A 12,889-nucleotide genomic window follows, 5' to 3' on the forward strand; every position below is an offset into this window, starting at 1 on the left:
AAACAAGGTATAATCCATCATTTTCAACAAAAGAAATGCATGAACCAATTCAGGAATATCACAGTTAAACTGTGTTCCATTCATTTGGTTCGTTTGATGTGTTTGAGCTTTTGATTTTATGGGGACATGAGCTGTTTTACATGTGTGTGCATACACGTTCAGAAAAAAACATGTATGACTACATCTTCTAATATTGTATAATTACACAGAAGAAACCTTCATATGAATATAAATGTATATTGAAATCAGGTACTCAGTTAAAAAAAAGGATACAACTTACCAAAATGAATGAAAATGACCACAATTAAAGCATGTAAAATCATCATGTCAGCAGCAACCATTGAGGATATTAGCAATCGGAAAGAATGAATCTGTATAATCATTGTATACATGTATGATCAAACAAGGAAGTTGATAGCTAACACACTACTATACATTTAGTAAAACATATGTATTTGTAAAATCGTAATAGCAGTCATTGGGTATAAGAAGGTAAATGAAAGTCAAGCACTTTTCTTCCACATGAACAATGTCGAATAAAGCTATCTGGTAAACATAATTTAAAATAAATCTCACGAAAGGAATTTTTTTTTTTTATTATTCAGATATTAACAAATTTCTAATTGCCAACATGAATAATTGTAATTGTACAATTTTAAACAATTGTTTTATACATCAACATGAAGACATATAATTTTCAGCATTGGAAATCACATTCAGACATTTTTCTTTAAGCTGTACCACAAAATAAAGCTAGTATTATTTAATATGTATCGTTACTTTTCATAACAAATTCAACTTTCTATTTTAATTTATTATGTTACTTTGAAACTGAAAAACACATTTGGAAAGCCTACATTATGAATATTCAAGCAGGAAGAAACAAAAGCATTACTCACAGAAAAAACAATACATGATATAACGAAGGAGAAAATATTAACAAAATGAAAAGAAAAAATATCTTTTTTCCAGATGTATGAACATAATAATCATTTGCTTTTTAATAAACAAGAACATCGCGTATTTGTTTTGTTGTCTGCTCTTTGTCAAGCTGTTGTCTTTTTGAAATGTTCCCAATTCTATTGCCAATTTTATATTTAGCCATTAATAACAATAATTGTCTGGTAGGTTTGAATCAGATCCATAGTTATTTCTAAATAAGAGTCTTTTGACAACTTCTTAAATGGAAAGCTCCGTGTTTTAAAGAGACAAAACTGTTTGTTTAGCAATCAATATCGTTTGTAGAAATCCATGCCCGACTTTGTTCTTGAAGTAAAAAGGTAGAATTGATTACGTAACCTAAACAAATTCTAAAGACTTTAAACCAATAAGGTAATCAAAGCACCTTGACGTCGATGAATAGTTTAAGAGCAAAGGTGAATTGTCAATATGAATATTGGTTTTTATACGAATAGACAAAGATAATCATTATGTTGTGTTCCATTTTGACATGGTTGTAGTCATACGTAATATATATAATATTCAAAAGGTACTGTTTGGATATGATTCTATAGGCCTTTCCGCTTTTTCTATTTGTTTGTTATTCAAGAATATTAAAAGTAACATTGAAAACACATAAAATGCATCTCGTTCTATTCATATATTGGCGTTCTGTATATTCCTGATGTTCCAACTTGAAAACATATAAAAAGTAGTCAATGTGTGTCAACAAATTTTTAAAGCTAATTTTGATTCCGTGCGTTCAAAACCAAAGACTTTTGATGTTATAACTACAGGTTGTCATGAAACCTGTATCATTAACTGAAAGTGTTACAGAAGGGAACATATTTTTTTATCTTGCTACATAAAGTACACTGTAAGCTAGTGTGTCTGATTTATACAAAATGGAATACTGTAGTTATCATGAATACCATACATTTGTAAAGTACCAAATATATGTTTACAGTTAGCATAAACGCTGAACGCCTAGAAGAGTTCAATGCAAATTGCATGTAAAGTCTATTCATGTAAAATGGAACATATGAAAATAATGTTGCTACTATCATTTTTCTTGGGACTAATTAAATCACAACTTATAAATGATGATCTGCAGAATCTCAAAAAGGAACTGCAACAACTGAAGAATGAAACAGGTATGTTTTGGAATTTTTGGTCAACAATGCACTTCAACTTTGTACTTATTTGGCTTGCTTACTATTTTGATCTGAGTCCTATGTAGACGAAACTCGCGTCTGGCTTATCAAATTATAGCCTGATACCTTTGATAACGATTTACACTACTGGACCGACGCTACTGTTGGTGGACGTTTCGTCCCCAATAGCTTTACCAGCCCAGTACTTAGCACTTCGGTGTTGACATGCATATCACTTATATGGTCATTTAATATATTTATGTGATGTATAACATTTTCTGACGTCAGACACACAAATCAAAGAATGTGTTTGTAGATGGATGTTTTTGTGTTCTGTTAAATTGTTCCTTTTAAAATTGTTAGCGCTATAAAACCAGTTTTAATCCACCATTTTCTACATTTGAAAATGCCTGTACCAAGTCAGAAATATGACAGTTCTGTCCATTCGTTTTTGATGCGTTTTGTTAATTGATTTTGCCATGTGATTATGGACTTTCCTAATTGATTTTCCTCTAAGTTCAGTATTTTGTGATTTTACTTTTCACTGTTTGCAAAAGTATTAATTGTTCGAAAATTGAGTTTTTTTTATCTAGGCATAGATAACTTAGACGTATTTGGCACAACGTTTTGGAATTTTGTGTCATCAATTCTCTCCAACTTTGTACTTGTTTGGCTTTCTCGCTATTTTGATCTGAGCGTCACTGATGAGTCTTATGTAGACCAAGCGCGCGTCTGGCGTTTACAATGTTAAGCCTCGTACATTTGATAACTAATTACAATATCATACATAACCATAAATGTCAATGAAAATAAATAATAAATATGTAATTTCTCATTTTAGTTTATTTCGAAAATTCAAAAAACCAATCAAGTGTATTTTACACAAGTACCTAAAACACGTCAATTCGTATGTGTACCAATATAGATTGGAAAAGGGAACTTTGTTTTTGAAAAAGATTAAAAAAACATACGTAACCTGAAATACTCATTTGACAATTTCCTAATGTGATGCTTAACAATTACTTCAATGACGAAAAGCTGCTTACTAGGGAGCTCTTAAACTAAAAGTTCCAAGTAGTTAAGTTAAGGACAACCATTCGAAACATTTACGGAGGCCACGAACTTTGTTGACCATTATTGGATATATGTTTAAAAAACGAAGATATATATGTGTTAATTATCGTAACTTAAACTTTGTCCTCTTTTCCTCTAATATGACGTACCAATTAGACTTACTAATATATTTGTTCTTATATACGTTAGTAACATGTAGACTGATGCAAAATGTGGAACATGATCTACTCAACAAAAATTTGATTTCGACCTTTGTTCACACATTTATTTTTTAACAGATTTAAAAATAAAATCGCATTCCCTTTCGTTATGTATCACGTTGAAATTGTAATCCGTTTTGTTCAGGTTTAGTCTAAAGGATCATTATTATATTGAATATAATATATTGATATAAATTAAAAACCTTTAAATTTCATCGATTTCCTTTTAATTTGAGGCAAACTCTTTAATACTAATATTTTCGTGAAAGGTGTTTCTCGGTAAACTTCATCAAGTTTAATTAAGAACTTCAGCATATAAAACTGTCATCATAAATTATTTGAATGCATAGAATATTGAGCCTAAAATGAACAACCAAAATAAACCGTGTCAAATTTTTCATCTTAGTTTGAATACAATTCCATTAACAAGACTGATATTGTACAAATAAACACGTTATGGTGATAACCTAAATGTATATCTCAAGTTATAGTCAAATATCTCATTTACCTATTATTTTACACCTGCGTTGCTATTATTTGTTTAAAATTTAGAATAAAGTGTATATTAAGGCAGTGTAATAGTAGTTTCATTATGTGGGTATTCAGTAAACGGATGGTAATCAAAATAGTGATTGAGATTAGAACAAAAAAAGTAAAATCACAAAAATACTGAACTCCGAGGAAAATTCAAAGTCCTCGGATGGCAAATTAAAAGGGTATAGATTACGAATTCTTATCATTATTAGGAAAACACAAATAGCTTCAATTGCTAATCAACAAACCAATCATTATTGATGACGCTCGAATCAAAATTGTAGGAAAGTAAAATAAAATACAAGATTAAAAAGCATTATAAAACTCAAAATCAAAATGTGTTGCATATTTTAGCAAAGTCTATTTTAACTTGGTGTCAAAGAACCTAGGAGTTTATAAAGCGTAAACATTTTTAACAAAATATTAAAAGTATCATGTTTTTGCTTTGAACTTATTATAAATAGGATCGCTAGTGAAAGAATTTTAGTGAGCAAATGTCACTTTGACCTTTATTTCGTGTGAAAAGATCTAACAATGAAGTTTAATTATCACATTTATCGATTGCATTTAATTTAATTTCATAAAATTCGCTTGCAATCAACTAAGTAAGCTTTTAAACTGATTCGATATTTTTACATTATCGGCTTTCAAATATGGGTCTTTGAGAGTGCCTGATGAAGATAGATTCAGAAAAGCGCTTTGAATGCAACAATTTATTTAAAGTCTCGGGTTTTTTTCTTAGTTTTTTTTTTATGTAGTATGATTTGTCTGTAACCATAAACATATTATGACAAATCAAAGATACACAAAACATCCACAGCACAAGACCACATTGACGGGATAAATGAGTACCAAGTCACTTCAAAATGTTATGACCAAGAATAGACTTAGCAATAAAGGTTGCTTATTTAAGGGCAAATAATAAAAAAAAGAACATAACACGCAATTAAAATCATGAACAACATCAGTAACAAGAATCTATACTTCAAGTCCATCAAAGTATATTATATGTATAGCTATCACTTATTGGTTTGTGGTTTAAAGTGGGCCAGACCATTTTCATTCTCAATGAGGCTTACGTCAATTCATGAAAAATTAGATGAAATAATTTTTAAGACAGGATCACAACAACAAACTTAATTAAATGAAATCACCAAGTTATCTGACGGTTTGAAAGGACAACACTTTTGTAGAACTTGGTAAATATATATTTCAGCCGATAGTCGGTAAATACTACGTCATGTACGTATTATGCTAAAATACTTGTTACAGGCTAATGAAAAGCACAACAGATATTGACTTTTAAATGACATCCTTTTAATGCTATTGACTTAATGACATATATCTTGACATTTGAATAAACCGAAAATTCAGACATATCCGTGTGCAGCTTTTCAGTGTTATATAATGATGCATACCTGTATTAAAAATGATGAATTTTAAAAGAACAGGACATGTGTAATATGTGTCCTTTACACCGACATTATGAAATATATTCCCAAGGTGTAATTATATTTAAAAATTCATACCATGCTCACTTTCATAATTAACCTTTTTGTATCCACGAATAATACAATATTGAGGGGACATGTTTTAATTTAAATCAGTAAATGTATTTGTAATATAGGTCCTTAACAACGAGATAATGTATGTTATATGCTAAGTTGTAAACATATTAAACCATGCAGATTATTGCGTTTAATGTTTTGACAAGACTTAATCCGCCACTTCAAACAATGTGTTAAGTCGTTAACACCTTTGATTGTTAAAAGATAAATCGAGTTGCCTTTGACCTTTTAATGTTATAGAAATTACAACCGTTTTTAAAACTATATTCAACATTTTATCAACGATTGAATCAAATGCATAAAATACATCTTTATTTAGATGAGAAGTTCATAAGAAGTTTAATATTGTGTATGTTTCTTTCAGAAAATTTAAAATCAAATATGTCCCTTTTGGAGAATGATAATGTAAACCTTCTGCACAGAATGAAAATAATGGACAAAAAGAGCAGCGCCGAGTTATCGGTCATAAAAAATGACATGCAATACTTGGAACAGGAAACCATAAGCTTTCTTCAACAATATCAGCTTTGCAAAACGATATGCAGTGTTTACAACAGAGTATAGAAATTAAAGGAGAAGCCTATCGACATAATTTTTCAACCTTAATGACAAAGATGTGCCATAACTACACAATTCTACAGCAATTAGTAACAGATGAAAAAGTCGTGACTAACGATTTACTGAATAATATGTCTACGCAACAACTTAAGATGCACAGTAGGTATAATTAAACAATGAATATATACATGATAGAAATGTGGATATTTGTTTTTTCTATCGAAAGGCATTTATTTCTATACGATTGTTGTGCAAAATAAAATTATTGATCAAATTGCCATCTTTTTGGAATTTGTGTACAAAAAAAAACAATTGACAGATAATTGGTAATTATTTGTTCTCCTGCGTCTGTATTCGTCACGACTTAGTATAGTCTAGAAGAAACGTTTATAGAATATTATAAAATTGAAAATGGAAATGGGGAAAGTGTTAAAGAAAAAACAATTTACCCGATCATCTGTTTACTTGTTTGGTGCACCATGTATTCTATGTTGTTCGGGCTTTTATTTTTTATTGATGTTAAAAAAAGGATTGCTCAATACATTTGCTATCAATATTAACAGGTATTATTTCAATTGATTGAACGCTTTCCCTTGGCTTGTTGTTATTGCAAGAATGCTGCCTGCAAACAGATTAATCACGCAACATTCTTTATCATGTTGATGAGACTGTCCAAAGTCAGGGGCCTGTAGTTGAGTGATGTAGTTGTCTGTCTCGTGTATTTTAGTAAATAAATTTGTAATGCATAAGACCGTACGTTTTTCATGTCGGGGCTTCTTATAGCCGACTATTCGGACAGACATGTTCTCAATATGTAAGGTTGCAAGGTTACTTATGATTGCTTACACTCAAATGATATGAACTTTGGAGGATATTTAGTTATCGACTCGAAATATTACGATCTTGCTTTCGAATTATTGACCTCATAATGTTTATAAAATGTGTAGTTTGGTTATGTAAGCTAAAGCAAGACGAAATTAAATCATGTCTGCGTCCTTTATGATTAGATAACGAAATTATAAAATATACAAGGTATATTACTAAGATTTTGTATATTTCTGTATTACAGCCATTCGAGCATTTACAGTACAAAACAAACAAGCTTTTTCCAATGTTCGGCAAGGACATATACTTGCATTTGACAGTTTCTATACTAATGAAGGAAATAGATACGATCCTCATTCTGGAACCTTTCCTGCAGATGTATCAGGTTGGTATATATTTCTTTTTAACATCAGAGTTAGATACTATAGTCAGTTATGTGTCACCGATCTGGTGAAAAACAGCAATAGAGTGGTGTTTGGATTGTGTATGTCGGGCACAAAGTACAGCAGTGAAAGTAATTTTGAACATAAGCGACATAGTTTTGTTGAGAACTGGTCCATAGGCTGGACAAACGTGTACCGTTGATGACTTATCCTGTTTTTCTGGATATCTGATCAGTTCTTTTTAATTTATTTTAACCTTTTTTCCATCTTGATCAAATTTCGACAGTCATAAGTTCGTGTACAAATCCGTAGAATAACAAATAATTCAAACGGTCACAAACACAAAACAGTATTATACATGTTATATGTAGAACCAAAAAGCCAAAATCTTATTAATTCCAATATATTGACAATAGAACTGTTGATAGTGCAAGTTAATAGTTACATTTACTAAAGGTACCAGGTTTATAATCTAATACGCGTGTTTCGTCTACATAAGACTAATTAGTGACGCTCAGATTAAAATAGTTATAAAGTCACACAAGTACATTTTGTACAAAGTTGAAAAGCAGTGAGAACCAAATTAAGTTACTTGTTCGCTATACCCGTATAAGTATCGACATTAACATTTACCTTGTCTTGGGGAAAGATAAATCCTACTTTGTAAAGAATCACTCCGATTCCAAAAAATATTCTCTGAAACTGACTTTTTCAAGAAGTCTTGATTGACAACATATTTGTATCGTTTGGAGGACGTGTTTTCAAACAGACTTTCGGAATTCCAACGGAAACCAATTGTGGCACTCTTCTTGCCAACTTGTTTCCTTAGTATTATGATGCTGATTGCTGATTTCATACAGGAACTTCATAGGAAGAAAGATAAGAACTGAGCAATATCCTTTAATTTTACGTTCCGTTATATAGATGATGTGCATTCACTAAATAATACAAAAATTGGTGACTTTGTTGAACGAATATATCCGATTGAACTGGAGATAATGGATACTACAGATACAGTTTGGTTTGCCTCATAGCTTGACTTACGTATTGTTATGCGTTTACTTTTCTGCATTGGCTAGAGGTATAGAGGGAGGGTTGAGATCTCACAAACATGTTTAACCCCGCCGCATTTTTGCGCCTGTCCCAAGTCAGGAGCCTCTGGCCTTTGTTAGTCTTGTATTATTTTAATTTTAGTTTCTTGTGTACAATTTGGAAATTAGTATGGCGTACATTATCACTGAACTAGTATATATTTGTTTAGGGGCCAGTTGAAGGACGCCTCCGGGTGCGGGAATTTCTCGCTTCATTGATGACCTATTGGTGACCTTCTGCTGTTGTTTTTTTCTATGGTCGTTGTCTCTTTGGCACATTCCCCATTTCCATTCTCAATTTTATTACATCTAGAAAATGGACAATGAGGGTCGGTTGAAAACAAAACTTTAATCTAATACGCGTGTTTCGTCTACATAAGAGTCATCAGTGACGCTCAGATTAAAATAGTTATAAAGTCAAACAAGTACAAAGTTGAAAAGCAGTGAGAACCAAATTAAGTTACTTGTTCGCTATACCCGTATAAGTATCGACATTAACTTTTACTTTGTCTTGGGGAAAGATAAATCCTACTTTGTAAAGAATCACTCCGATTCCAAAAAATATTCTCTGAAACTGACTTTTTCAAGAAGTCTTGATTGACAACATATTTGTATCGTTTGGAGGACGTGTTTTCAAACAGACTTTCGGAATTCCAAAGGAAACCAATTGTGGCACTCTTCTTGCCAACTTGTTTCCTTAGTATTATGAGGCTGATTTCATACAGGAACTTCTTAGGAAGAAAGATAAGAAGTGAGCAATATCCTTTAATTTTACGTTCCGTTATATAGATGATGTGCATTCACTAAATAATACAAAAATTGGTGACTTTGTTGAACGAATCTATCCGATTGAACTGGAGATAATGGATACTACAGATACAGTTTAGTTTGCCTCATAGCTTGACTTACGTATTGTTATGCGTTTACTTTTCTGCATTGGCTAGAGGTATAGAGGGAGGGTTGAGATCTCACAAACATGTTTAACCCCGCAGCATTTTTGCGCCTGTCCCAAGTCAGGAACCTCTGGCCTTTGTTAGTCTTGTATTATTTTAATTTTAGTTTCGTGTGTACAATTTGGAAATTAGTATGGCGTTCATTATCACTGAACTAGTATATATTTGTTTAGGGGCCAGTTGAAGGACGCCTCCGGGTGCGGGAATTTCTCGCTACATTGAAGACCTGTTGGTGACCTTCTGCTGTTGTTTTTTTTTCTATGGTCGTTGTCTCTTTGCTACATTCCCCATTTCCATTCTCAATTTTATTACATCTAGAAAATGGACAATGAGGGTCGGTTGAAAACAAAACTTTAATCTAATACGCGTGTTTCGTCTACATAAGAGTCATCAGTGACGCTCAGATTAAAATAGTTATAAAGTCAAACAAGTACAAAGTTGAAAAGCAGTGAGAACCAAATTAAGTTACTTGTTCGCTATACCCGTATAAGTATCGACATTAACATTTACCTTGTCTTGGGGAAAGATAAATCCTACTTTGTAAAGAATCACTCCGATTCCAAAAAATATTCTCTGAAACTGACTTTTTCAAGAAGTCTTGATTGACAACATATTTGTATCGTTTGGAGGACGTGTTTTCAAACAGACTTTCGGAATTCCAACGGAAACCAATTGTGGCACTCTTCTTGCCAACTTGTTTCCTTAGTATTATGATGCTTATTTCATACAGGAACTTCTTAGGAAGAAAGATAAGAACTGAGCAATATCCTTTAATTTTACGTTCCGTTATATAGATGATGTGCATTCACTAAATAATACAAAAATTGGTGACTTTGTTGAACGAATATATCCGATTGAACTGGAGATAATGGATACTACAGATACAGTTTGGTTTGCCTCATAGCTTGACTTACGTATTGTTATGCGTTTACTTTTCTGCATTGGCTAGAGGTATAGAGGGAGGGTTGAGATCTCATAAACATGTTTAACCCCGCCGCATTTTTGCGCCTGTCCCAAGTCAGGAGCCTCTGGCCTTTGTTAGTCTTGTATTATTTTAATTTTAGTTTCTTGTGTACAATTTGGAAATTAGTATGGCGTACATTATCACTGAACTAGTATATATTTGTTTAGGGGCCAGTTGAAGGACGCCTCCGGGTGCGGGAATTTCTCGCTACATTGATGACCTATTGGTGACCTTCTGCTGTTGTTTTTTTCTATGGTCGTTGTCTCTTTGGCACATTCCCCATTTCCATTCTCAATTTTATTACATCTAGAAAATGGACAATGAGGGTCGGTTGAAAACAAAACTTTAATCTAATACGCGTGTTTCGTCTACATAAGAGTCATCAGTGACGCTCAGATTAAAATAGTTATAAAGTCAAACAAGTACAAAGTTGAAAAGCAGTGAGAACCAAATTAAGTTACTTGTTCGCTATACCCGTATAAGTATCGACATTAACATTTACTTTGTCTTGGGGAAAGATAAATCCTACTTTGTAAAGAATCACTCCGATTCCAAAAAATATTCTCTGAAACTGACTTTTTCAAGAAGTCTTGATTGACAACATATTTGTATCGTTTGGAGGACGTGTTTTCAAACAGACTTTCGGAATTCCAAAGGAAACCAATTGTGGCACTCTTCTTGCCAACTTGTTTCCTTAGTATTATGAGGCTGATTTCATACAGGAACTTCCTAGGAAGAAAGATAAGAAGTGAGCAATATCCTTTAATTTTACGTTCCGTTATATAGATGATGTGCATTCACTAAATAATACAAAAATTGGTGACTTTGTTGAACGAATCTATCCGATTGAACTGGAGATAATGGATACTACAGATACAGTTTAGTTTGCCTCATAGCTTGACTTACGTATTGTTATGCGTTTACTTTTCTACATTGGCTAGAGGTATAGAGGGAGGGTTGAGATCTCACAAACATGTTTAACCCCGCCCCCTTTTTGCGCCTGTCCCAAGTCAGGAGCCTCTGGCCTTTGTTAGTCTTGTATTATTTTAATTTTAGTTTCTTGTGTACAATTTGGAAATTAGTATGGCGTTCATTATCACTGAACTAGTATATATGTGTTTAGGGGGCAGTTGAAGGACGCCTCCGGGTGTGGGAATTTCTTGCTACATTGATGACCTGTTGGTGACCTTCTGCTGTTGTTTTTTTCTATGGTCGTTGTCTCTTTGGCACATTCCCCATTTCCATTCTCAATTTTATTACATCTAGAAAATGGACAATGAGGGTCGGTTGAAAACAAAACTTTACAACGAAGGAGATGATTTCAGCTTCCCAATTGTGAACTTTCCATTTCTATGAAGCAACATTCCAGATGTTCTTGATAGAGGTTTGCTGCTCACAAGGAAGCTATTAAATCAAGAGTTCCAAATGGTGATGTTGAAATCATCCCTTCGTACATTTTACGGACGCCATCACGAGTTGGTTGACCGTTACGAAATAACCGTTTCACAGATGATATCGGATATGTTCATTATGTCGTAACTACAATACCTTTCCCTTTTCATGAATGTGAACTACAGAATAAGACTATTAACCAGATTTGAAATAACATAAGAATCACGATGGGTGCCACAGGATAAGCAGGATCTGCTTACCTTTCCGGAGCACCTGAGATCATCCCCAGTTTGTGTTGGGGTTCGTGTTGCTTTGTCTTTAGTTTTCTATGTTGTGTCGTCTGTACTGTTAATTGTCTGTTTGTCTTTTTATTTGTAGCCATGGTGATTTCAATTTATGGGTTTGACTATCCCTCTGGTATCTTTCGTCTCTTTTAGATTTCAATAAACGTAATCTGTGTATAACTGAAAAATTATAACTGAAAAATTCCACATTTAAAGCATTTACCTTATGCTTTCATTTGCTAGAAAAAATAGTTTTGAAGTTGAGCTGTAAAAATTTCCAAAAGGGATAGCACATCCTTTTTTATGGAGATGTTGTTTAATGAGTAATAAAGCTTGAATACAATCCGGATACACTAATCGCATCTTCAAATAAACTTTTTCTAAATGGTTACCAATTCAAAACTTCTTTGAATATTGTTTTTATTGTTAGAAATTGTCATTTCCCCTCAGTTCATTAAAACCAAACACTATTGTAATACATTTATATAGGTATGAGACACGGTTCTGTGTTGAAAGTCATGCTTTGAAATACGATTTTTTACTTTTTACAATTGGTTAATTGGATGGAGAGTTAGCTCATTGCACTCATACTACATTTCATTTTGTCTATATACATATGCACACTCCCGGTTTCATAATCGGTTGATACCTGAATTTTGGCATGGCATACTGTCATTTTATTCTCTGAATATGACTGACGTTTACAAACTTAGTCCAGTGTATGCTTGCTTTGTATTGATTGATTTTTCGTCTTAGCTACATGAATTTTCATAAGGTGGTATTTGTTTTGAACTAGCTATTAATATCTGTTAGTAATCTCTAATATATAATCTAAAGTGTTTATTGTTTTTCTGCATGTATACATACCCTGCAACGTCTGTTTTTTTTTATCTTTTTTTAGGACTAATTATTAATTTGACAAAATCGCTACAGAATATCCACATATGTGGTATTTGAATAACTTGAACAA

Source organism: Mytilus edulis, chromosome 12, assembly GCF_963676685.1.
Source record: "Mytilus edulis chromosome 12, xbMytEdul2.2, whole genome shotgun sequence".
Lineage (NCBI taxonomy): Eukaryota > Metazoa > Mollusca > Bivalvia > Mytilida > Mytilidae > Mytilus > Mytilus edulis.